This window comes from Cryptomeria japonica, chromosome 6 (assembly GCF_030272615.1).
Source record: "Cryptomeria japonica chromosome 6, Sugi_1.0, whole genome shotgun sequence".
NCBI lineage: Eukaryota > Viridiplantae > Streptophyta > Pinopsida > Cupressales > Cupressaceae > Cryptomeria > Cryptomeria japonica.
Window position 1 is genome coordinate 358,959,438 of NC_081410.1, and position 27,702 is coordinate 358,987,139.

Here is a 27,702-nt window from a genome sequence, read left to right on the forward strand (position 1 = left end):
CATTTTGCATCTAGATGTCCTGACAGGAATACAAGATTTGAAGAAGAGTTAAGAAATAATTTAATCCTAATTAAAACAAATATAGATTCAAGAAAAAAAAACTATGCTACATAGAGGATGAGGAAGGAGTAAGTGATGACTTAGAGGATGAACCGGCAGGAGACTCTGCTAGTGGATCCGACAATGGAAAGGAATGGGTGTTCTATGCTTTAAAGAAAGATGAACCAAAACTGGCTATCAAGAATGAAGAAAAGGTCCCAGAAGAAAAAGTTGAAGACAAGGATGAATGGGTAATTGATAGTAGATGCTCACATCATATGACTGGAGATAAAAGAAAATTTATGTCCCTGCAAGAATACAATGGCGGTCAAGTCAGATTTGGAGATGACAATGCATGTATGATCAAAGGTAGAGGTATTATTTCTCTGGATGGCAAGCATAATACTAATAATGTCTATTATGTAGAAGGTTTAAAGCATAATATTTTAAGTGTTGGTCAATTGGTGGATAAGGGATTCCAACTTCAGTTCAAAGATAGAAAATGCAAAATCATTAACAAAACTAGTTTGGAGATTGCAACCGGTACTCAGACTGGAGGTAATATCTTTCACTTGAACACTGGTAATAAGACTTGTTTGATTTCTCATATTGATGAGAGTTGGTTATGGCATAAGAGGTTGTGTCATGCTAATTTTGATTGTATTGTTAAGATCAGTTCAACAAAGGCAGTTAGAGATATACCTAAGATTATAAAGCCTCATAATCTGGTATGTAAGGAACATTGGGAAAGCAAGTTAGAACTCCTTTTAAGAGCATACATGATAAATCTAATGATGTGCTTGATTTGTTTCATACTGACTTATGTGGTCCAGCCAGGACTAGAAGCTTTCAAGGTGATAGGTACTTCATGCTAATAATTGATGATTATTCTAGAATGATGGGGGTGACTTTTCCAAGGAAGAAGTCTGAAGCTTTTGAGAAATTCAAGATCTTCAAAGCAAAGGTGTGTAAAGCGGAAAATCGCGATCGAACCCTAGTCGCTCTCCCCTCTTCCAACTCCAAGGAGAGAGAAGGGAGAGTCACTAGGGTTGATGGTTTTCACTTAGGAGGGACTTTACATTCAAAAGAGGGGTTGAAACCCACGAGATCCAATCCCACACAATGCAAGATTGGATGCTAAATGTGTTTCAAGGGTTAAGAAAGCAAGGCTACCCTCTTTTGTAAAGAATGTAAATAGAAGAATTAAGCTAGGAATGCATAGAAAGTGACAAAGATTCGCTTATAAACTGAGATAGGGATATAGGATGAAGCTGCGGACCTGGAATTAGCAGTAAAATGTCGATACGGCGCTGTCCTGCAAATTTGAGCAAAAGTTGTCGGGACGATGGCGCCCGGCGCCACGGTCCTCCGAAAAGTCCGCGAAACGAAGGGGGATCTGTTCGTCTCTACACAAGGATTCCAGATCTTCAATTTCAGCCGCGTACCTGCAACCTACACACAGAAAAGCGAAGACGATTGGGGGGTTAGGGATTAAAGGTTTGCCTTTAGGTCAAACCCCGGTTTTGGAATTAACCAAGAAATGAGAAATGTTGTAAATGTATGTAATGTAAAACAAGTACTAATACCTTGTTGTAAGGATGTTTGTATCCTTATGTGCGAAGGTATAGATGTTGTTGTTTGTTGTATGTTGTATGTTGTAGCATGTAATGTGTTGTAAGTGATCTCCTCTTCAATGGTTGAATCCTTGTCTTGAATGCAACACTTAGCCTTGGATGGAGACTTAGAATGATCAATTGCTTGAAGGAATGCTTGAATGCTTGAATATTGTTTCCCACTTTTTTCCATCCTCCTCAAATGAGAGAGGAAAAGTAGTTTATATACTTGCCAATTAGGGTTACAAGACTGATTTTCCCGACCTTAGGCCGACCAGGAAAGATAATTTTTCAATTTGCAAACATAAAGACCCGAAGTCCAAAAGAGACCGGGCCCAAAATAGGACCCAGGGACCAAGACGCTGGGCGCCATGGTCCTGGAGGACCAGGGCGCTGGGTGCTCTAGTCCCACCTCCCGGGACAGCAGGGTGCAAAGGAGGTTCAGGCCAGGGTGCAAGAAAATGCAGTTTTCAGTGTCATGAGCAAGTTTCGGGTCTCCATTTAGGTTCAGTGTTGCGTCGCCATCGTGAAGACCCAAATGCAGTCAAAATTGCAAGTGTCACAATTTTAGGATGCTACATTTAGCCCCCACTTTAGCGAGAGTATAAGCGTACGCCAATACTTCCGGTAAAGTACAAGGAATCAACATTGAAAGACTTTCACCACGTCAAGGAGGCAAGATACACCAAGCCCCCAGTGGACTAAGGATCTTACGACTTCGATTGACAAAGTAAAAGGGAAGATCACGAGGGAGAACCATGACTGTCAGTAGTAAGGTTCCCTCACTATGAGTCATGCAAGAAAGATATCAAAAATTTTCAAGGCAAAGCTAAATTTGTCAAGAAATTTTCAAGTATCTTGAAAAGATATGGACGGGATGTATGCCCCCCTACGTTAAAGCGATCGCACACGCCTCACCGGGGGTGATTGCTTTAAGGTAGTGATACATATAAGAGATGAGAAAGGAAAAGGAGCACGTTATCACAAGGATTTAGCCCCCAAGTGTGAGTTAAGCCCAAGGATAATAGACACAAAACACAAATCACAAGGTGACTTCGCTTTCCTTGGGGTCAGTATGCTGTATGATAATTCATGTATATCATATGTATATATGCATAATTGTTCTTCATTCCCCAATCAAGGAAGGTCACCTAGAAGAAGGGAACACATGTGTCTTTTGAGTCAACATGAGAGAGATCGAGAGATCTCAATGCTTTGCATCGTCCTCAAGTAGACAACACTAAGGACAACAAATAGAAGAAGTAACAAAAGAGAGGGGGAGAGAATTTGCTATGCTAATGAAACTTAGTCTAGCACGTCATCTACCCCCCGATCTTGCTGATCAATGTTTCGGGAAGGTAGGGAACACGCTAGAGGAGGAACATCCAACACAGCAGATGGAGCTATCACAAGATCCAAACAAGGGCTATGTTCATATCCCAAGCCGCGGTGTTCTTGTCTAGGAGCTAGGATAAGTGCTTTAGAAAATTCATTAGATAAATGGTTATCAATATCAACAAGTTCATATTCACTATCAGAATGAACAGGAGAAGTAGCATTTTCATCATGAATAACATTTTCATCTATATCATCATCAAGATTTATAAAAATAGGATCTTTAACTTGCACAGCATCAAGACCATCATGCATCTTATGTTTAGGAGATTTCGGCTCAATCGTCGGCTGAGGAGAAAATGGAATAATGCTTGTTGAAGGTGTTTTTGGGGATTGCAAAGTTTGAGAAGCAGCTACCTGAGCTCTAAGACGACGCTTTCATCGGCGTTCACGTGCAGAACGATTTCGTCTAGTCTTAGTAGGAAGTTGCGAAGATTGAGGAGGAGGAATGTTCTCATCCTTATCACTTGGGTGTTTAGGTTGTGGTCTCTTAGGTTGAATAATAGGAGAAGAGGAAGGTCTCTTCTCTCTATAAAAGGAAGGAGTAGGAACTGCTCCATATAAGGGAGGAATATTTGGTTTAGGAAGGAGACCAAGTCCATCATGACGAGAAGGTATAGGTCTACTCTTAGGTTTTATAGGCATAGTCACATCCATGGGAATGGGTTGAGAATCTTCTTGAGGAAAGACATTGGTTTTATCTTTCAAAGGAAGAACTTCCTTCTCAAGAACGATAGGAATGTCAAGTTTGGGTGTTCTAGGTTCACTTAGAGATAGGATCATATCTTTTTTCCACTTTTGATAAGATTTGAAAAGATGATCACTTCGCGGAGGAAGAGATTGAAATTGTTTAGGCCAAAAGTAATCAATAGGAACACTAGAAGTTCTTTCAGCTGGTTTAAAGAGACTATGATTGATAGTAACAACTTCACCATTATGGGGAAATTTCAAACACTTGTGAATAGGAGAAGCAATAGCTTTCATGGAAGATAGCCAAGGATAGCCTAGCTTCACACGAAATTGTTCGGAAGATGGAATAATAGAAAAGTTCACATCAAGGGATGTGTTATGGACCTCAATAGGTAATGTAATAGAACCAATTGCAGGAGAAGAAAATGCATCAAATAATTTCACAATCACATCTGTTTTGTCATAAATCACTTGATTCAATTGCAAAGTAAAAAGAAATTCTTCAGTAATGACATTAACCATGCAAGAAGGATCAATAAGCACTCCACGACAAGGTGTATTTTTGACTTTTGCAACTATATATAAAGGACCATCAGGTGCCCTGATAGTTTCACTAGAATCAAATGTGATGGAAGGTTCTTTAGGGATTTTTTGTTGCTCCACAAAGTTAATCACATTCAGAGTCATAGACACGAGATCATCGGGTGAGACAGAGGAATCAGTAGTATCAATCGCATTAGAGGTATGAGAAGGCAATGGATCAGTGAAAATCTGAAGATTTTGGTTAGGAGGAGCTACAGATGTGTTGCCTTTATCATTCACACCAGAAACAGAGATAGTATTATTATCAATCAAATCTTGAATTTTCCCCTTTAAAGTAAAACATTTTTCAGTATCATGCCCAGGTTGACGATGAAATTGACAAAAAGATTTGTTATCAAAATAAGGTGAATTAATCTTTGCAGGATCAATTTGCCTTATAGGAGGAAGTGTAAGCACATTTTGTTCCAATAACTTATTCATGATACTATGCAATGATTCATTCAAAGGAGTAAACTTTCTTTCTCTCTTGAAAAACTTAGAAATAGGAGGCGCACCTGATGCTGCATTCACATTGTTGTTGATGATGTTTTCATTGAATTTAATGGACTCTCTGTTCGGTTTAAACTTCCCAAATGGTTGTTGACTACTATCACCCTTATCACTCGGAGCCATAGGATGTGATTGTTCCATTTGGCTCACAGTCAGTTGATAATTGTGAAGAGTTGTGCACAACTGTTGGAAAGAAGTAAACTCAGAAAACAGGAGTTTTTCTCTAATGTCTTTTTGTAAATTAGAAATAAAGATTCTTTGAATATCATTGTCAGGCACTGGAAAGGAAATTTGAGCATACAAATGCTTATATCTACCAATGAAATCAGTCACTTTTTCTTTAACACCTTGTTTGCAATGCATTAAATCAATCAAAGTAACTTTAGGACTTATATTGTTTTGAAATTGTTGAATGAAAGCATTTGCAAGTTGTTCGAAAGAAGTAATAGAATAGGAAGGCAACGAGCAATACCATTGTAGGGCTTTGTCTCTTAATGTTCTAGTAAACAATTTTGCAAGCAACCTTTGGTCATTAGCAAAATCAGTACATATTGTTTGAAAGGTCTTAACATGTGTTAGAGGATCACCCTTACCATTATAAAGCTCCAAATGTGGGATTTCAACATGTTTAGGGGGAATAGCTCGAACAATGTCAAGAGAAAGTGGGCTCACAACATCAAATGTGGGCACACTAAACTTAGATTGATTCATAGAGGCAATTTGTTGCTGTAAAGAAGAGACAGTTTGTGCAAGATTGTTAATGGTCGCTTCAGTCGAAGAGTTCATATTAGATGTGTTAGATTGTGATGGAGGTGTTATGTTATTGAAAGAAGGTAGAGAGTAAGGTGGTGGGACACTATGATAGTTAGTCATAGGAGATGATTGGACAGGAGGAACACTACAAGGAGGAATGGAAAACGAATTGCCCCCTTGTGTCATGTTCATTTGTGGAGATATAAGAGGAACACTCACTGAAGGAATGAATGAAGAAGTTGGATTGAATGAAGGAAGAGGGTTGATTGAAGAAGAAGGATTGCCCCCATGATTAGTGATCATAGGAGGAATGTCTTGTATTGAAGTAGTCATTATGTTTGATGTAAAAGTAGGTATACTAGCAATAGGAGTCGTCAAAGGAATAGAATGATTGTCTTGAGTAGGAGGTTGTGTATAACCTAAGGTTTCGGCACAACTTTTCATAGGCATCACATTTGAATCCACAATGTGTGCAATACCACGCAAAATATCAATTCCATTCTTATCACTTTGAAGCATACGTTTTAGACCCTCAATTAAAGGAAGAGCTTGACTATCAGGGTATTCTTGAGACATCCACTGTCGAAAATCGTCAAATTGGTTATCCAATTTTGAAAGTTGTTCTACAGAAACCTCATGGAGAGCTTCTTCATCATTAAGAGGATTAGAGGAATTACCCATGTCCTCGTTAAAAAGACCATTCAAATTAGGTTCCATCTCCTCGGTAATTACACCTTGGAAAGACTTAATTCTAAGGCTTCGCCTAACGGGAATAGTGTAAGTAGGGCTTATTGTTGTAAAACTCATGCACTAAAGAGAGAGAGAAGATTTTGAATTTTAGAGGTAGCAAATTTCAGTAAGACCAGCCAATCTTCTAGATTTAAGCTGTTAAATACAATCAGGACAATCTCCTGAAATTTCGGAAAAAAATGTCCGGGACCGTGGCGCTTGGGGTGCACACGGTCCTCGCAACTTTTTTTGAAATTTGCAGGGATGAAAGTTATGATGATTTTACAGCTAACCTGAAAAAATTGAGTGATTTTACGATCTGTAGATAGGCCAAATTAAAGTTGCAATCTCAAAATTGAACCCTACCAAGATTGTCAAAAAATGCAAAATTTGAATTTTGAAAAAGAGAGGGAAATTGAAATTTTGAATTTTATGATTTTAGAGGGAATACCAAAAGCAATGCAAGTTTTGAAATTTGAAAGTTGACTCAATTTCACGCAAAATTCAATTTTGAAAACGGAAATCAAAGTTGTTGTAATTAAGCACTTAATTTCAAAAGTCACAAATTGCAAAAATTTGAATGAAGCACTGAAATTTCGAATGAATGATAACACACTTTTCAGATTTAGGACTGTAAGAAACACAATTTTGACACAAATTTCAATTTCAACAATTTTTGAATGATTAGAAGCCTCAATCCAAGCAATCGCTAGACCAACTTTGACTGTAATTTTGAAGGTGTTAAAATTGATAAAATCAGCCAAAATTCTGGATTTTAGCAGAAAAATACAGTAAGATCTAGCTCTCGAAATTTCAAAAAAAATGTCGGGGATGATGGCGCTCGGAGTGCACACTGTCCTCGCAACTTTTTTCCAAATTTTCAGGGATGAAAGATATTATGATTTTATTGCGGAATCCAAAGTTACAGCTGATTTGGAAATGTTTTGATCAGTGAAATTGTCGGACAAAGGTTGAATCAAGAGGGTTTCAAAAATTAGGGTTTTGACACTTAACCACTTAATTTTCAAAATTAAAGCACAAATATGAATTGATAATTTGTAATAGAAAGGCAGATCTGAAACAAGCATTAACAATTAAACATTTCACAAGTTTAATTACCTAAAAAGAAAATTTAGGGTTTTTACGCAATTAACCTCTAAAATTTTGCAAAAGATCAAACATGGAAATGTAATCAAGGAATCCAATTTTCAGATCTAACTATGAATAATTAGAAAGGATGTTCACGTCGGGTTCACCAAAATGTAAAGCGGAAAATCGCGATCGAACCCTAGTCGCTCTCCCCTCTTCCAACTCCAAGGAGAGAGAAGGGAGAGTCACTAGGGTTGATGGTTTTCACTTAGGAGGGACTTTACATTCAAAAGAGGGGTTGAAACCCACGAGATCCAATCCCACATAATGCAAGATTGGATGCTAAATGTGTTTCAAGGGTTAAGAAAGCAAGGCTACCCTCTTTTGTAAAGAATGTAAATAGAAGAATTAAGCTAGGAATGCATAGAAAGTGACAAAGATTCGCTTATAAACTGAGATAGGGATATAGGATGAAGCTGCGGACCTGGAATTAGCAGTAAAATGTCGATACGGCGCTGTCCTGCAAATTTGAGCAAAATTTGTTGGGACGATGGCACCCGGCGCCACGGTCCTCCGAAAAGTCCGCGAAACGAAGGGGGATCTGTTCATCTCTGCACAAGGATTCTAGATCTTCAATTTCAGCTGCGTACCTACAACCTACACACAGAAAAGCGAAGACAATTGGGGGGTTAGGGATTAGGGGTTTGCCTTTAGGTCAAACCCCAATTTTGGAATTAACCAAGAAATGAGAAATGCTGTAAATGTATGTAATGTAAAACAAGTACTAATACCTTGTTGTAAGGATGTTTGTATCCTTATGTGCGAAGGTATAGATGTTGTTGTTTGTTGTATGTTGTATGTTGTAGCATGTAATGTGTTGTAAGTGATCTCCTCTTCAATGGTTGAATCCTTGTCTTAAATGCAACACTTAGCCTTGGATGGAGACTTAGAATGATCAATTGCTTGAAGGAATGCTTGAATGCTTGAATATTGTTTCCCACTTTTTTCCATCCTCCTCAAATGAGAGAGGAAAAGTAGTTTATATACTTGCCAATTAGGGTTACAAGACTGATTTTCCTGACCTTAGGCCAACCAGGAAAGATAATTTTCCAATTTGCAAACATAAAGACCTGAAGTCCAAAAGAGACCGGGCCCAAAATAGGACCCAGGGACCAGGGCGCTGGGCGCTCTGGTCCCACCTCCCGGGACAACAGGGTGCAAAGGAGGTTCAGGCCAGGGTGCAAGAAAATGTAGTTTTCAGTGTCATGAGCAAGTTTCGGGGTCTCCATTCAGGTTCAGTGTTGCGTCGCCATCGTGAAGACCCAAATGCAGTCGAAATTGCAAGTGTCGCAATTTTAGGACGCTACAAGGTGGAAACAAAAACTAGATTGAAAATTAAATGTCTGAGATCAGATCAAGGAGGTGATTTCACATTTCATGAATTTAATAGTTATTGTGAGATAAATGGAATTAGGAGATAGTTATCTGCACCCCAGACTCCTTAGCAGAATGGAGTAGTGGAAAGGAAGAATAGAACCATTTTGGATGCAGCAAGAACCATGATGATGGAAGCCAAATTGCCTCACATCTACTGGAGAGAAGCAGTGAGTACAACAGCCTACACATTCAAAAAGGTTCATATCAAAGGTGAAACCGGTAAGACTCCTTATGAATTATGGTTTGGACATACACCTATTGTTAAATATTTCAGAATTTTTGGAAGTAAATGTTATATCAAAAGGGATGACTCAATCAGGAAGTTTGATCCTAGATGTGATGAAGGGATATTTCTTGGATATTCAATTTAGAGAAAAGCATATAGATGTTATAACAAAAGATAGCAAAAAATTGTGGAGAGCGCAAATGTGAAAGTGGATGAACAATACAGAGATCAATCTATATCATATGACAGAGAACCAATAGTGGAAATAATCATAACTAAACCAACAATACCTCAACCGGTACAAGACATTGAGATAGTTACACTGGTACAATCAGAAAATTCAACTGTGACTGATGATCACAATAGTGAACCTAAAGTTCACAAGACACCAAGGTATGTAAGGTTAAATCATTCTAAAGATCAAATCATTGGAGATAGGAACAAGGGAGTTATGACAAGACGAAGACTAACAAATGAAGAGGTATGTCTTATTTCTCAAATTGAACTGGCATCTGTTATTGAAGCTTGTAAAGATAAATATTGGTTAAAGGCTATGGAAGATGAATTAGATCAAATAGAGAAGAATGAGACTTGGACTTTAGTTCCTCAGCCTAAAAATAAGAATGTTATTGGAACTAAATGGGTTTTTAGAAATAAACTAAATGAGGATCGTCAAGTTGTAAGAAACAAGGCTAGTTTAGTTTGTAAAGGATATTCTCAAATGGAAGGAATTGATTATGGTGAGACATTTGCACCACTAGCTAGAATTGAAGCTGTTAGACTATTTCTTGCCTGTGCAACATACAAGAACTATAAGGTCTATCAAATGGATGTTAAATGTGCATTTTTGAATGGTGAACTTGAGGAAGAAGTATACATTGAATAGCCTGATGGATTTTCACTGACAGATGACAAAGATATGGTTTGCAGGTTATGGTAAGCATTATATGGATTGAAACAAGCTCCTAGAGCTTGGTATGCAAGGTTGGATAAATATATTTTGAAACTTGGTTTTACTAAAGGCAATGCTAACAGTAATTTATATTACAAGATCTTTGATGATGATATTCTGATTATTGAAGTATTTTTTGATGATATCATGTTTGGAGGTGAAGATAAATTGTGCATGGAATTCTTTAATAAAATGAAGAATGAATTTGAAATGTCTATGATTGGTGAGATGAGTTTTTTCTTAGGTTTGTAGATTACTCAAACTGACAAAGGCATTTTTATCTGTCAAACTAAGTATCTAAGAGAATTGTTGAATAATTTTGGTATGGATAATTCCAAACTGATAAGTACTCCTATGGTGACAGGTGAGAAATTATCTATCAAAGACACATCTGCACCAGTAAATTTGACAAGGTATAAGTCTATGATTGGTGGCTTGTTATATCTAACTCAGACTAGACCAGATATTATGAACGCAGTAAGTATTGTTTCAAGATATTAAAGTAATCCTACATAAAATCATGAATGTGCAGTAAAGAGGTTATTCCGGTATTTGCAAGGAACAATAGAATATGGCTTATGGTATTCTAGAGATGATAGCTTCACTTTATGTGCATATATAGATTCAGATTGGGCAGGAGATACTGATGACATGAAGAACACTTCTAGTGGAGCTTTCTTTCTTGGAAAGAAATTGGTTTCATGGATCAACAAAAAATAGTCATGCATTTCTTTATCTACTGCAGAAGTTGAATATGTTGCAACAACAACTAATTGCACTCAAGTCTTGCGGATGAAGAAAATGTTGAAGGATATCAAGGTAAATTGCAGTGAATCGGTAGTTATCTATTGTGATAACTCTATAGCTGTTGACATATCTAAGAATTCGGTATTCCACTCTAAGACTAAGCACATTTCAATAAAATATAACTTTCTGAAGGAAAAGGTGGAAGAAAAGGAAGTCAAATGGGTTTATGTGAACACTAAAGAGTAGATTGCAGATATATTCACTAATCCGTTGTCTAAGGAATCATTTGAATATTTGAAAGACAAGTTAGGGGTATCTACCCCTCTGACAGAAACTTAACTGATGGCGCAGTGCATCTGTCCAGTATGCATCATCAACTTTATCCTTTGCTCCGGATTGATTTAGTAGTGCTACTACTCAGGGGGAGTAGTCAGCTTTGAGATTCATAGGATTTTGATATCTATGTCATATCTTTGGCATTGATGTCAAAGGGGGAGAGTTATATGTGAAAAATAATGTCATAATATGTAAAATGGGAGAGAGATTCAGATCAGTTTCAGATTGGACTGCACTCCTTAGAGGGAGTTTCTGGGATTTTTCAATTTTTCATTGTTATATCTTCTATGAGAAATGTTTGGCATTTCTTGGCACTTAGATGTTTTCTTTTTCACATCTAGTCTTGCCATCAATGCAAAAGGGGGAGATTGTTGGCAATATGAAGGAATTGATTATGTGTTGCATTGATGTTTTGTCATTGATGTCAACACTAGTCGTTATGATTGGTTATCGACAGACAGATTTTTGTTATTGGTAGAAGAACTAGTTTTACCGGTAGAAGGAACTATCAGTTGGATACTATCGACATGTTTGGATCAATGGAATATGTTTGGTTTGATATTTATGGAGGATGTTTTGGTTAGTTGGTATTGACTTGATGATCGGATGCTATCATACACTCTAGTAAGTCTATATTGGTAAGGGTTTAAGGTTTTACCGATAAAGCTTTTACTGAGAATCTTTGATAAGATGCATAAGTGGTGTTGGTGCAGCTTCTAGATAGAATTCAGGATACATAAGGTGATATTTGTTTGTGCCTCAACTAATTGGAGACATCTCTTTGGCATGGTGGACCCAAATTAGGTCTGGTACATATCTAGGTTATGGACCAGTATCATGTTACGTGTTCTCTACACGTTACCAGGATGATTTATGGATTAGTTAATGTTGTTTTGGTCTAAAGCCAACATGGCATATCATTGTAATATGGATGTATGTAATGATCTTATTGTAATATCTTTTAGGTGGCTGACCTAATTGGTTTAGGCCTTAGGGTTTGTATAAATTGATGTAAGATCTCATTGTAGATCATGGTCGTGGTCATGGAATGAAATATCATATGCGAAGGTGATTTGGTTGATCATAGGTGATCCAATTGGGTTTATGTAAGAGGTCAAAGGCCTCCAGTATTGAGCTTAACCGGGATTGTAATCAGGCATGGTAGATGCTATCACTGGCAGTTCATTCTTTTGGATTGTTGTCCAATTATATTAAGGTGGTTATAACCTCTCTGTAGTCAGTGAGACTCCTCGGTAATGAGCAGTACGCTCTAGGCAGTGTGCCTTCTTGCATGTGCAGGCCCCTCATCGTATCACATACTTTCTGTAGAAGTATCATCTGACCGTGGGTAGGCTTCCCACCATGGTTTTTCCCTTTACTTAATTTTCCACGTACAAATCATGGTGTTATGTGGTATGGTTGCATTGTGTTGATTCTCAGTTTCATTCTTAAGTTTTATTGCTTACCGATATCTATTTTTGCTATTCTGGTATTCAATGTTTATATGCTCTGGTTAAAGGTTATAAAGTGGTTTGATTAATATAATCTGTTGACAACTGATTCACCCCCCTCCCTCTCAGTTGTCCACCAATTATTCTAACAATTGGATGTAATCCTTCTTGCTTAGAAGATCGGTTTTTGGTTACGGCGATGGTTTCACCGACAAAGCTTTTGGTGGATATCTTTGATGAATTGCATAAGTGGTGTTGGTGTAGCTTCTGATGGAGTTTCAGGATGTTGTTGGTGATCATGTTCGAGACTTGGCGTTTGGAGATCATTGTTGAAGCATGTGGACCTATACATGGTCTTGATTGATCTAGATTATGGATCGACATTAATGTAACGTGTGGATAGGACCCATTGTTGTATTTCTAGGATGTCTTATGTGTTGTTATTATTTGTTTGGTCTAAGGCCGACATGATTTGTAATTATGTAATTGGTTTATTGTCTGGTGGCCGACCTAATTGATTATCATCGAGGGTTTGTATAAATAAGATGTAAGATCTCATTGTAGATCATCATGGTTAATATAAGAGGTCATGGTCAAGGAATGTAATATGCAAATAATGTAATATCATTCAGGAAGAGGAGTTGGTCGATCATTGGAGATCGAATTAGGTTTATGTAAGAGGATTTAGTCCTCTGGTATTGACCTTAACCGAAACTGTACTCATGCATAGGAGATGCTATCTTTTGCAGTTCAACTCTTCTCCAGATTGTTGTCTGGATTTATATGTAGTCAGTGAGGCTACTTTTGTGATGAGCAGTTCGCTCTAGGCTGTTGGCCTTCCTGCAAGTACAGGCCCCTTCATTGTAATTCACATGCTTACTGCTAAAGTATTATCTGACTGTGGGTAGGCTTCCCACCGTGGTTTTTCCCTTTACCGAGTTTTCCACGTACAAATCTTGGTGTTGTGTGGATGGCTTTTATTCTATGTTTATTGTTTATGCTTAATTGGTTTATCTGCTATTCCGATATTAATGTTTTGGGTTCCGATATTAAAGTTTTAATTGCTAAATGTTCCTATAATCTATGACAACTGATTCACCCCCTGCTCTCAGTTGTCTTCCGGTTATCTGAACTGTCTAACAATTGGTATCAGAGCTTTGCTCCTCTCTGCAGAAAGCTTAACCGCTTGAGAAAGATCCTATGGTGACTAAAAGTTCAAGTTCATCCAGCTCTTCTGGAGCTATCTTTCAAAGGGATATACTGAGGCTTGAAGGAACAAATTACACAGTATGGAATATTCAGATGGAGACTCATCTGAGATGTCTTGGCAAGGAGATTTAGGAGATCACACATAATGGGTCACACCCTTTGATGCGAGATCTGGCAATCCTCCTTCGGCAAACTTGGACAAGGAACTTGAGAATGATTGTAGAGAAAGAGAATCCCTCTTGTGTGCACTTTGAGATCAGCAAATAATGGGATTAACCGACAAATCATCTAAAAAGGCTATAGGGGATAAGTTGCAGACTCTTAATGAAGGTGACCCTACAGTGAAGATTTCTAAACTTGATGGTTACCAAGTTAGATATGAAAAACTGAAGATGGAAGAAGGTGAAAGGATTACTGCATTCATGGAAAGGGTTAATGATATTGTTATGGGAATTCAATGTTGTGGTGAAACTCTGAGTGAAGATGAAATTATTTCTAAAGTCTTGAGAGCCCTACCACCAACTTACAAGATGAAGGCTACTGCTATTAAGGAGTTGAGAACAATGGCTAATACATCTGTCAACATAGATACTTTGGCTGGGAAACTATCTTCTTTTGAGCTTGAGGAATCTGGACCTTCTGGAGTTGTGAAGACTGAACCTCCTTTTCATGCATCTACATCTACAACCGGTAAGCAAGACTGGAAAGCTTTATATGCCAAGGAATTAGAAGATAGGAAGAGAGAAGACGATGAGTTTGAGCAACTTGAAGCACTATTTGCTAGAAGAGTACCGAAAGGATCGGTAGGAAGTAAGTATGAAGGAAAAACACCTTTTAAATGTTTTGCATGCAATAATATTGGTGATTTGGCATCTAGATGTCCTGAAAGGAATTCAAGACTTGAAGAAAGAGTTAAAAGATCATTTAAGCCGAACCCTGGATATCAAAACAAGTATAGATTCAAGAAAAATAGAGATAAATCATTCTACTTAGTGGATGAGGAAGGCATTATTGATTCAGATGATGAACTGACAGATGAGTCTACTAGTGGATCCAGCAATGGGAAGGAATGGGTGTTTCTGGCTATCAAGGAAGATGATCTGACATTGGAAGAGAAAGTACCCGAGGAGAAGGCACTTGCTACTAAAATTGAGGACAAGGATGAATGGGTAACTGACAGTGGTTGTTCATATCATATGACTGGAGATAAAGGGAAGTTTTTGTCTTTGCAAGAATTTGATGGTGGACTAGTTAGATTTGGAGATAACAAGGCATGTATGATCAAGGGAAAAGGAACTATATCATTGGATGGTAAGAACAATACTGACAATGTTTATTATGTTGAAGGTTTGAAGCATAATCGCAAAATCATTAACAAATCTAGCTTGGAGATTGTAACCAGTACACATACAAAAGGTAATATATTTCATTTGAACTCCGGTGAGAAGACATGTTTGATTACACAGCTTGATGAGAGTTGGTTATGGCATAAAAGGCTGTGTCATGTGAATTTTGATTGCATTGTGAAGATCAGTTCAACTAAGGCTGTTATAGATATACCTAAGATTATGAAGCCCTATAATCCGGTATGTAAAGAATGTCAAATGGGTAAACAGGTTAGAACCTATTTTAGGAGTATACAAGATAAATCAAATGATGTTCTTGATCTTATTCATACTGATTTGTGTGGCCCTGCTAATGTTAAAAGTTTTTATGGTGATAGATATATCATACCAATCATTGATGATTATTCTAGGATGATGTGGGTTACTTTTTTGAGAGAAAAATCTAAAGAATTTGAAAAGTTTAAAATCTTTAAGGCTAAAGTGGAAACTGAGACAGGATTGAAGATTAAATGTTTGAGATCAGATCATGGTGGAGAATTCACATCTGGCGAGTTTAATAACTTTTGTGACAAGCATGGTATAAGAAGACAATTTTCTGCTCCCTGGACAACGCAACAGAATGGAGTTGTTGAAGAAATTTGGTATGGGAGATTCTAAACTGGTAAGTACACCTATGGTTAAAAGTGAGAAATTGACAAGAAAAGATGTTTCTACACTATTAAATCCTACAAGATACAAATCTATGATTGGAGATCTACTTTATTTGACTCAGACTAGGCCTGACATTATGAATGTTGTTTGTATTGTTTCAAGATTTTAGAGTGATCTTAGAGAAAATCATGAGATGGCAGTGAAAAAGATTTTTAGATACTTGCAAGGTACATCGGAATATGGCTTATGGTACCCTAAGAATGCTAACTTTACTTTATGCATATATAGATCCTGACTGGGTTGGAGATGTTGATGATTGGAAAAGTACTTCTGGTGGAGCTTTCTTTCTTGGAAAGAAGTTGGTTTCATGAATCAGCAAGAAAGAGTCATGTACTTCTTTATCTACTGTTGAAACTGAGTATGTTGTTGCTGCTACTAACTGTACACAATTTTTATGGATGAAGCAAATGTTGAAGGATATAAAGGTGAATTGTGATGCACCGGTAGTTATTCAATGTGATAACTTTGTTGCTATTGATACATCAAAGAATCTGGTATTTCATTCTAAGACAAAGAAAATATCTATCAAGTATAACTTTTTGAAGGAGAAGGTGGAAGCAAATGAAGTTAAACTAGTTTATGTGAACACTAAAGAACAGATTCCAGATATTCTCACTAAACCTTTATCCAAGGAATCATTTGAGTACCCGAGAGACAGATTGGGGGTTTTTGCCCCTCCGGTAGAGACTTGATTGATGCAGTTTGGCATCAGTCCGACATGCATTATCAGAGATACTATTCATTCTAGCACTGATGTGGGATGCTACTGCTCAGGGGGAGTAGTCAGCTTTGAGATTCAGAGGCTTATGTTTTTGCTTTGATATTTCTAGCATATTTTTGGCATTGATGTCAAAGGGGGAGAGATAGTGATGTGAAAAAAAAAATTGTCAAAGGGAGAGATATTATTCAAAGGGGGAGAGATATTGATATTCAGAGCTATATGTAGGATATTGTTGGTTGTCTTCCATAGGGGGAGACTTGTTTGGCATTTCTTGGTACTTAGATGTTTTTCACATCTAGTATTGCCATCAATGCCAAAGGGGGAGATTGTTGGCCCTTTGGTGGAATTGATTATGTGTTGCATTGATGTTTTGTCATTGATGTCAACACTATCTATTTAGATGCTTTACAGACACCCTTCTAGTTCTGGTAGGTTGAGTGATTTTTGGTTAACTTGGATCCGACATGATCCAGCTCACTCCGGTATAATCTGGTGATGGAATTGGCTTGTTAATGATACTTATACTCATATTTGATCAGTTGGTTTTGGTATGGTGATTGGATGTTATCCTACTTGCTTAGAAGATTGGTTTTTGGTTCTGGCGAGGGTTTTACCAACAGATCTTTTGGTGGAGATCTTTGATGAATTGCATAAGTGATGTCGGTGCAGCTTCTGATGGAGTTTCAGGATGTTGTTGGTGATCATGTTTGAGACTTGGCATTTGGAGATAATTGCTAAAGCGTGTGGACCTATACTTGGTCCCGATTGATCTAGGTTATGGACCGACATTAATGTAACATGTGGATAGGACCTATTGTTGTATTTCTGGGATGTCTTATGTGTTCTTATTATTTGTTTGGTCTAAGGCTGACATGGTATGTAATTATGTAATTGGTTTGTTGTCTGGTGGCCAACCTGATTAATTATGGTCGAGGGTTTGTAGAAATAAGATGTAAGATCTCATTGTAGACCATCATGGTTAATATAAGATGTCATGGTCAAGGAATGTAATGTGCGAATAATGTAATATCATTTTGGCAGAGGAGTTGCTCGATCATTGGAGATAGAATTAGGTTTGTTTAAGAGGATTTAGTCCTCCGATATTGAGCTTAACTGGAACTGTACTTAAGCATAGAAGATGTTATCTTTTATAGTTCAACACTTCTCTGGATTGTAGTTTGGATTTATATGTAGTCAATGAGGATCCTTCTGTGATGAGCAGTGTGCTCTAGGCTTTTGGCCTTCCTGTAAGTGCAGGCCCCTTCATTGTAATTTACATACTTACTGCAGAATTATTATCTGACTGTGGGTAGGCTTCCCATCGTGGTTTTTCCCTTTACTGGGTTTTCCACGTACGAATCTTGGTGTTGTGTGGATGGCTTTTATTCTGTGATTATTGTTTATGCTTAATTGGTTTATCTGCTATTCCAGTATTAATGTTTTGGGTTTCGGTATTAGAATTTTAATTACTAAATGTTGGGCGTGCTGGTAAAAAAGAGCAGAGGGTATGGAGTGAAGAGAATGGATGAAGGAGATACCTAGGAGAGAAGAGTTGGTGAGAGTAGGGTGAGAAATGGTGAAGTAGGAGGAATGTTGTTGGGTTGGGGAAGGGGTCCCCCTTGTGGCCTCTCCTGGTGCAGGCCAGGCTAAAAATCCCCGCGATTTAACAAGCAAAAAAAGAATAGTTAGTATCTTTTAAAAAAATTATTTTAAATTCAAATATATATAAATATAGTATCTATTATTTATGTTTTTTCAATATTAGTTTTAATTATAATAAAAGATCATATATGCAGGGTTTCATCGAATATTCCACACTCTGGTGTTTTGCAGATTAGACAACACTTAGGATGGATAGACATTGTGCATGGAGCTTCGAACAAGAAGGTAAAGGAAATTATGGGATCGTATGGCCAGGGGGGTGAGTTGTTTTGTCCCACTGCGAGAGGCATGGGACTTGGGAGTTCGATCTGTGCAACATTATAGCCGAGTTGTGGCAATAGAGAATGCAGGTAAGGACTTTCCTTTTCACCATCCATTTTTCTCTAATGACTTTGGTTGTGGCTCTAGTGTTTCCTATGGGAGAGAGAAGTACCAAAATTTGGATTTGCAGCTGAAGGGAAGATCTAGGGTTTTTTTGAATAATGGAATCTCAGAATCATCTCAGGCTGAGAAGTTTCTTTTTGGGTTGATTCTATTTTCTGACAAGGTTGGGAAGGATTATCCCACATGTTGGATGGCTTACTCAAATGGATTTTAGCTATGATAGCATGCAAAGCTCAAAATAGGGTAAGATGTTTAAGGGTGGAGCTAGGTGTCCCTTGGATCAGGATGAATCAAGTAAACCCCAAACTGAAAAGTGGGGTGTTGGTATCCCTTCCATGTGTGGAGCTCCAAAGGGAAGGGATAAGTTTGTTCGAGAGAAGAATGGTGTGAAATCTCTTGGGATTGAACAAAATGGTGGTAATGGGAAGGGATCCTATGGCTCTGAAGGAGCAATGGGATCTGGTCTTTTTGGAGCAGAAAGAGGGAAGAAGAATATTTTGCCTCCTGAAATCAAGCCAACTATTTGTTTGGATGGAGATAGTGGGTGAGAAGTAACAAATGCTGAAATGTTTCTCTTAGCAAGGGGATTGATTGGGAGGTTTAAGGGTTTTTGGCCAAGCTTGAGAGATTTACACAAATGGATTTCAGAGCTATGGAAGCCCATTTTAGATGGGGATGTCTAGATATTCTTTGGGGCTCGTGGATTCTTTGTGGTGCTTTTTGGTAGTGTACAGGACATAAGGAAGGCATTGTGTGCACACTAATGGAGTTGGGAAGATAAACATCTACTGCTACTGAAACCATGGTACCTAGCTTTCAACCCAACTTTTGAATCCTTTGAGAAGATACCAATATGGGTAAGACTCCCCAACTTACCATTGCATTTTTGGACTGAATCTTGTTTTGAAGCTATTGGAAACACTTTAGGTAAATTTTTGGAAGTAGATGATGATTCCCTCTATTTCCTTCATACCACCCATGCCTGTATTCTTGTGGAGATGGATATTGTTGGTGTTTGTTTTATCATTCACCAAACTTAGAATAAAATATCCAAAGACACTCTATCCTCTCTTGAAAAATCATCACGTATGCTAGGATGGTGATTCCAAGATTTCTTTTGTCAGGTCTTGACGTGTGGATAAGCTCAACAGGCGTTGTGATATGTTAATACACAAAGGGACTTACGTTTGGATTGTTCACAATCTTAGGACTTATACAAATTTAACAATTGATGCTCTTCTCTTTTTTTTTGATTTTCAGATTTAGACTTTAGAAAAAAGGATAAAAGGATAAGGGTTTAGAAGGTCTATTCTACTCCTATGAATTCAAGAGATGGTATTGACTAGGTGAACTTAGTAACCACACTTTGCTTCACCTCTCTTAAGACAACTACACAAAGCAGATGCAATCTTCAAGGGATGTGCTTATGATCAGAAGTTAAGCATACACAAAGGAAAGCTTAGACTAACTTTACACAATGAACAAAAATCATATGTTCATCAAAAGTATGAGCGGAGATACACCACAAATCAATACTTATCAAATATTGCAATTATTTAACAACATAAAGTAAATTTTAATCTATTTTGTTGAAGAAATTGAAAACCTTGCTAATCATTCAGATAATAGAGATTACAAAGCCTAAAATACACACAAGCAATATATTATCCAAAAATTGACCTCTCGCAATAATATTTCAAGAAACCTCACACTCTCCAAATGAGATTTCTCAAAAGTTTTGAATGGCCAAGATCGAACAGTGATCAAGGGCCCAGATTGAAAGAACCCTAATTAGGGTTTCCTAAAACTATTAGTTTGAACAAGAGAAAATAAGACAAGTGGCACAACTGCTAATTTCAGTGAAGTGGGTGTCTAGTTTCCTTTCTTGGAAGCTGCAAATTCAATGTATCTAGACACAAGTGGTAGAACATCCTCCATGGTGACATGTGGCAAGCTGCCAATTTGGTAATCAACCATGTCCATGTCATCGGTATATGTGGTGAGAGTGTTCTCCCAGTTAGCTGCCTGTGCTAGGAAGTTCTCATCAATACGCAAGAAACTCAAAATCCTAGTGAGATCATCCTTAAGAATCGATCCTAAAACTTTGAAGAAGTTCCCTTGAATCTTGGTCCTTAGGTTCTCTACACATAAATGTTTCTCTTGCACTTCATCTTGTTGTTATATCTCAGCTGATACAAAGAAAACCTTGTCCTGGATAATCTTGATAGTCTTTTCTATCTCCAAACATTTAGCTTCTGATTTTCTTAAAGATTCAACTCTAGTAATCAAGGCAAAGTACCAAGTGTTGAAGTCATATATGTCACCAGGTTGAATAACCTTTCCATCCATTAGATCCTGCTGGGAAAGCCCACTGATGGTCTTCAAGAATGGGATTATTCTGTTATGTATCTCTTCAATATCCTCCCAAGCTTCAAATATGTCCTAGATTTTGCTCAATAAGGAAGAAGTGGAGTCATATGCTGATACTAGGTTCTCAACAAGTATGCCAACACGCTCTGAGGCATCATAAGTCCATCCTTTGACTTCTCCAAAATTTGTTCTCATATCTTCATAGTCTTTCATTGATTCATGCAGAAGAGGCATGGGTGGAGTGACTAGCACCTCCTCCTAATTATAGGATTTGTTAGATGCTGGACATATTTCCTCCATTGCTCATTTTTAGCTTATACCTTCTTTCTCTTCCTGACTTCTTTTTTAACCTCCCGTTCATGGTATTGCAGGAATCATCAAATTCTTGGACCCCTTGAATCTTAGTGGTTTTAGCCAGACTTTGATAGTGACTTCATATTCCTCAGGAGTGATTTTGTCCTAAGCTTATAGTTGAATAAACTTATTTGACTTCTTTCGTCTACTCATATCTACCTCTCCATTGATCTTCTTTCCCTTTGCCCTTATTGAGCTCTCAGTGGGCTCCTTCCTCTTCCTTGATCCAACACTTTCTAGATTCCTTAGACTGCTGGATGTCATGCCGTGATTGGAAGACGTGGATTCATCAGTCCCCATGAGATCATATGTGAGAATGGTATTCCTTGCTTTGAACTCTTTTTATTCTTTGAGCTGCCCACCATTTACAGTATTCAATCACAGGCCTCATTAGTTCTCCCAGGTCAGATCTTTCAGAATCCATCCAATCAACTAGAGCAAGAGGTTCATTTTTTAAATTAGCAAAATGTGGTTGTTCATATTCATTTTCTCCCTCAAGTTGGTCTGCTACTCGGAATACCTTTGATGCCCTGATCAGGTTCAATGGGATTCTAGACTAGAATCTCTTCCTTATCTCGAAGTTATCAACAACACTAGCCCAATAGTCCTTGAGGTCCAGCCTATGCTCAAAATTTTCACCATTAACCATTCCCATCTGATGAAAAGGATCGAAATGACTCCTTGCTTGATATTGAAAGAATAGGTACCATTGAATCTCCTTGTTAGCATGTGTGGCAACTTGGACTGATGGATGGGTCTCCAACCATTTTTCGATACTGAGAGGAAAAGACGCTCCTATCTTTTTCTTTCCTCTTTGCACAGTAATAAAGTTTTCCAATTGTCTTATTGCCTCAAGTAGTACCATTCTATTTGTAGGAAACATGGGTAATTTGTATGGGGGTCCAGAGAATCCTTGGATCCTCAAGTAGGTGAACCTGGGATATTGGATATACCAATGCCCAAACCTGTTGATCAAATCTTTTTATTCTTGAGAGAGTCGCTGATGAAGGCCTCCCTGAAGAGTTCTTGTGATATGCATAAGGAATGCGTCATTGACCCCTTTTAAATGAAATTTCTCCTCTAGGTGCAACTATGGGTAGTAGTCATAAACAACAAACTAGTTCTCCTTATTTCCAATAGCTCCTTTGCATACTAGGCCTCTGTATCTATATGTTCTGGTCAAGGAATAGATCAAGTAGGAACTCATGTAAAATGTTCTATTCTTCTCCACGTTCCTAAGTTGATCATCCAAATTATCACTGATGATCCTAGCCCAGCTGATCATCTTTACGCCAGCTATAATTTCATGGATAAAGTAGTACATCCATGGCTCGAAAGGAGCACCTTGTTGGATGCCCATAACTCTGTTTAGCAAGACGATGAGGTCTCCATAGTCCTCTTTGAAATAAGGCCTGAGATGGGTCTTAAGCATTTTTGAAACACTTTTTCTGGGCTTCTCCAACCATGAATGGTTGATGTTAGCCTCATACTCCTATGTATTATCCTTGTATAGTTGGGTTGCTTCATCCCTGGTCATATAGACCATGTTGTGGTATTCAGGGATGCGGAAGGCCTCTCTGATTGCTACTTCACCGATATTCACCAACACTCTGCCATCATGAGCAACTATTTCTCTATTCTTTGGGTTATAATGTTTGAAGCATTCTGCAATCAATTTAGTACACTGAACTGCTAGAAGGAAACCAATATCCTGCACTATCCCATTTCACATCATTTTCCATGCAATTGGAGTGGGTAACTGCGTATCCGTGTCATGCATCCTCTTCTTGAACTCCCAAAGATTGATGTGCCCAAGGTTGGTATCTCCAACCTGCTTCCATTTGGAGTTCATCTTTGATTTCAAAGGGGAATCCTTATCAACTTGGAACTTCATCTGAACTTTGTGTGATGGTCCAACTTCCAAGGTCATCCAGATCTGCAAAGAGTGAACAAAATTAAGTTAGAATTTATATTTTAAGTGTGAATTTGGAACTTTTTAGCAGCTAAGTGTATTATGATTTATACTCTTTTTTCCCACACTTAGCATTAAAAAGGAGGGATTTTCAATACTTCAGTATTCTTGAAAATCTCCAAAAACACCCTTGAATATGTTCAAACTCAGGAACTTGCATGTTTGATTTTAGTAAAAAATCAGAACTAAGAATAGAACTAAGTCCAAGAAATTCATATAAGTATGCACTAATACTGGTTTATGGGATAGAAAATAAGAAAGAAGAGAAAAAAAATTCATTGTGTTTAGTTCTTTCTTTCAAAAACTCTTGCGAAATCAGGTTAAGAAACCTGATATCCTGCCCATAAAACCAAACTTCACCTTCAAAAGTATGAAAAAGAAGAGAAGAAATGTTGTTCGAGATGGAAAATTAGAGGTTGATCTTCAAAAATTTGTGGAATTTCTCTTTAAAACAATCAAAATCCTTCCTCAAACTGCGTTTAAACCTTTGAAATCTTGTTAAAAACCCTCAGACTTGCACAAAATCTCTCTCAAAGTCTCTTCAACCTGCACAAAATCTCTCTCAAAACTTTCTCTACTTGCTCTCCAAAATTTGAACTTCATATGAAAGAATGAAGTGTATTTGTAATAAAACTTCACAAAGTTTGAACTTCTCAATTAGAAACACTTAAATTCCTCTTTGATTTGTTTCTAATTTACTCTTTAGTCTCCCGAGTTGTAAGAGAAAGTTTACAAATCGAATTTCAGTTGGGTTGTCATCTCCTTATCAAGTTTGAATTGTGAATCTCACTTTAAATGAAAGTTTCTATTTTGGTTTTCAATTCATGATCTTCAATATTCCTCTTTCAAAAACTTTCTAAATTTGCCTTTAGTTCAAACTTGATCGAGATATCTTGCTGACAGCATAAGGGAATATTATTTCATTCCAAATTTAGCAAGTTTCTTGTGAAGGCGGACTTGCTCAAACTCATTCCTTGCAGTCTAGGCAGAATTTGTTGACTTAGTTTCCACTTGAAAGTGATGTAGGGTGGACTTTGCTAAGGTTATGCACCATTCTTCATGTTTTAGGCGGACTTCTTAAATTCTCTTCCCAAGTAGGAAGGTGGACTTCATCATTTTTATTCCCCAATGCAAATTAGTCCTAGGTGGACTTCCTTCATCTCATGACCAAGCGGACTTTATCAATCTTGTATACACCATGAGGGCAAACTTGTTTGATGCCTTGACCATGCTCACACATCCTTAGGCAAACTTTCCTTGCCTTGTGCACCTCTTTACCTTATACTTGGCGGACTTGAGGGGAGTTGTGCACCTTTTACCTCAATCAAGGGCGAAGTTCAAGACATTTTGGCACCATTTCAAAGCGGACTTTACTCATCTTGAGACCAAGTCAAGGCAGACTTGGTGAATTTCATGCACCATGAGGGCAGAGTTGAGGGATCTTGATACCCCAAGGTGAGCAGACTTAGACAAATTCATGACCCTTTGATTCTCCTTGTTGGGCGGACTTGGAGAGAGATGATCTCCATGGAAGCCAGATTTAAAATCTTCATAACTTATGCATTTCTTGGATTTTCTTGAAATTTGAAAATCACACATCCTTCATCCTCTTAATTCCTATGGATCCCTAAAATATAGGAACTTAGCCTTTTCAGACAAAACTTGAATTTTAGAGGAATTTGTTGATCGTTTTCAATGTAATTCAGAGCCCACAATGCAAACCCTAGACCCCCTTTCCAAAAGTAGAAAAAGAAAGCATCCCAAGAAAATAGGAAAAACTTTCTAAAAATAGCCATTTCGGGGATCGTGCCTAAAGTGTCAAAAACGAAACTTCCTAAAAAATAGGAAAAAACAAAAAAACAAAACTTTCCAAAAATAGAAAATTGTCCAAATTCACTCAAATCAATTGCAATCTTTGTCCTTCAGACTTTCTAGGCACACTGACGGTGTCTAGACTCTGTTTTGACCATGGTTTGCACAAACTGACTTATGACTTTCAAAACTCGGACCATTCAAAACTGACAAAATTGGTGCCAAGAGGTCACAAGGCTCTAACAAAAACCCTAGAAAGCAAGAGGCAAGGAGGGTCCCCATTTTCAATGGGGTGATGTGTGAAAAGGTCACAACAGATACAAAGATGGCTCCCCCTACATAATTCTATTTGAAATCTGTAAATGGGAGATGGGTGCAACCGGTGGATTATGAAGACATTTTGTTTAAATGTAGAGAATGCTTTCAAACAGATCATATGACTGCCCAATGCACCAAAAGAAATATTCAAAAATAGGCTTCATGGTAGAAAGAGGAAGATCCAAAACTCTATGTGGTTGAAGAAGAAAGCTCCAAAACTTAAGAGAGAGAAAAAAAAAGACAAAAAAAAAAAACCCATAAAAACCCCAAAAAACAAAACTTCATCAAGTGAATCAAGTTAAATGTAATATCCAAAATATATATTGACAATTGTTACGAATCTCTTACATTGAAGTTACAGGCCGTAGCCACGATAATAAAGATTTCTAAAACTTGGCGCCACCCAAGTCAACTAGAGAGATAAAAGAGTGATTAAAAAGGAGGCACTGGTGGGGCCCAGGCGCTCATTTTTCAAGTAAAGTTGAGAGATAGGGGCGTTCCATTTCCCGGGCTAGCCTTTTGGTGGTCGGAAGGGCATGGATTTGTGTGATGAATAGAGGAATAGGTGTACCTAGGGTTTGTAAACTCCAGAGATTGATGGGACGGGACCCGGGTGATGGCAGAGGAGAGGGCCCTACCATTTCTGTACAATCTCATTGCTATAAATGCCTCAAGTCAACTGAAACCGCGTTTTCTCAAACACGTGCTCCGCTGCTACCTCCTATTGTTGTTCCAAATGAATCCATGCAAAATTTAAGCCCCTTTGCCTCGGAACACAAACAAGGCCCACGTGCTCTCTCACATTAACTAATTTCAACTTGCAGTGTTGGATACGTCTTGGGCATGGAAAATATGATTCGCCCAAACTCTAAACAGAGCCGCCGCCGGGGTCAGTCATTGTTAATATGTGTACACACCAGTCTCTTTCTATTATTAGTTGAATACTAAGATATGCACCGGATGTAATTTCTTTTACTTAATTTAGCTTTGTGAGGAAGGTGTATGTTAGTCATTATGAAGGATGGGTATTTAATGTGAGATTGGTCAATGAAAATAAAAATCTAGGTTACATTTCAATTTCTGAAGATCATGTCTTGATGGAATGGCTTAAAAATCACACACAGTTTATATTTTAGGTTTAAAAGTGTTAAACATTCAAATTTGACTAACATTTTCTAGGCTTAATATGTTGTTTAATGTGTGTGGTCACACTAAGAATACATTTCTAGGCTTAAAAGTGTTAAACGCTTAGAGTTGACTAACATTCTCTAGGCTTAATATGCTCCTTAGTGTGTGTGATTTAAGGGTGGCCGTAAGTGGTTAGTGAGGAAGTTGTATGTTTTCAAGTATTAGGAGGGGGATTGGTCAATAAGAATAAATGTTTAGTCCATTAGTTCATTATGGAATTTCGATTTTGGAAGAACATATAAAATTAAAAAAATTGAACAACAATCTTATAGTTTGTAATTAATTTTCTTATTTAATAATTTTGATAATGTTATTTATCTACATCTATGCAGCTCCTTTGATCGTATTTATTAATTTATTGAAAATAAAAAATGTGTTGTATTGTGATATTAAATTAATAACTAAATATGATCAAATGCACATTCTTGGGGTAAGATAGACAATAGTAACCTTTTGTTGGTTCATGGACATTTGATCGTATTTATTAATTTATTAAAAATTAAAAAAATCTTGTATTATAATTTTCAATTAATGAATAAATACGGTCAAATGTGTGGTCAAACATGCATTCTAGGGGTAAGACAATAGTATCTTTTTGTTAGTTCATGTTGGAAACAATTTCTTTTATTTATTTAGTCTATCTTGAAGGAAGGTGGGTAGTGAGAAGGGTGCGTGTCAGCGAACATGAAGGAAGCCTTTTGCTTGGATTGGTTAATACAAGTAAATGCTTGGCCACCTACCTCACCTTAGGACCTTGACCCTAGAAGATCATAAGGTGATTAGTGAAGAGGGTACATGTTCACAAGTATTAAGGAAGGGGGTTTTTCATGTGGGATTCATCAATAAGAGTATATGTATGGTAGCTTGTCCAACCTTGGGACCTTGACCCTTGAAGATCCTACAGAATTAAAAAATAAATCGAGCAACATTCTATAGTTTGTAATAATTTTGAAGAAAACATGTTTTCTATTGGTTCATGTTGGGAACAATTAGTACATAAATGAAATTATGATTTAAATTTAAATATTCATTAAATTATTGCGATAAGATTTCAACTATAGAATAACAAAGTTGTGCAACAAACTTATAGTCTATAATTAATTTTC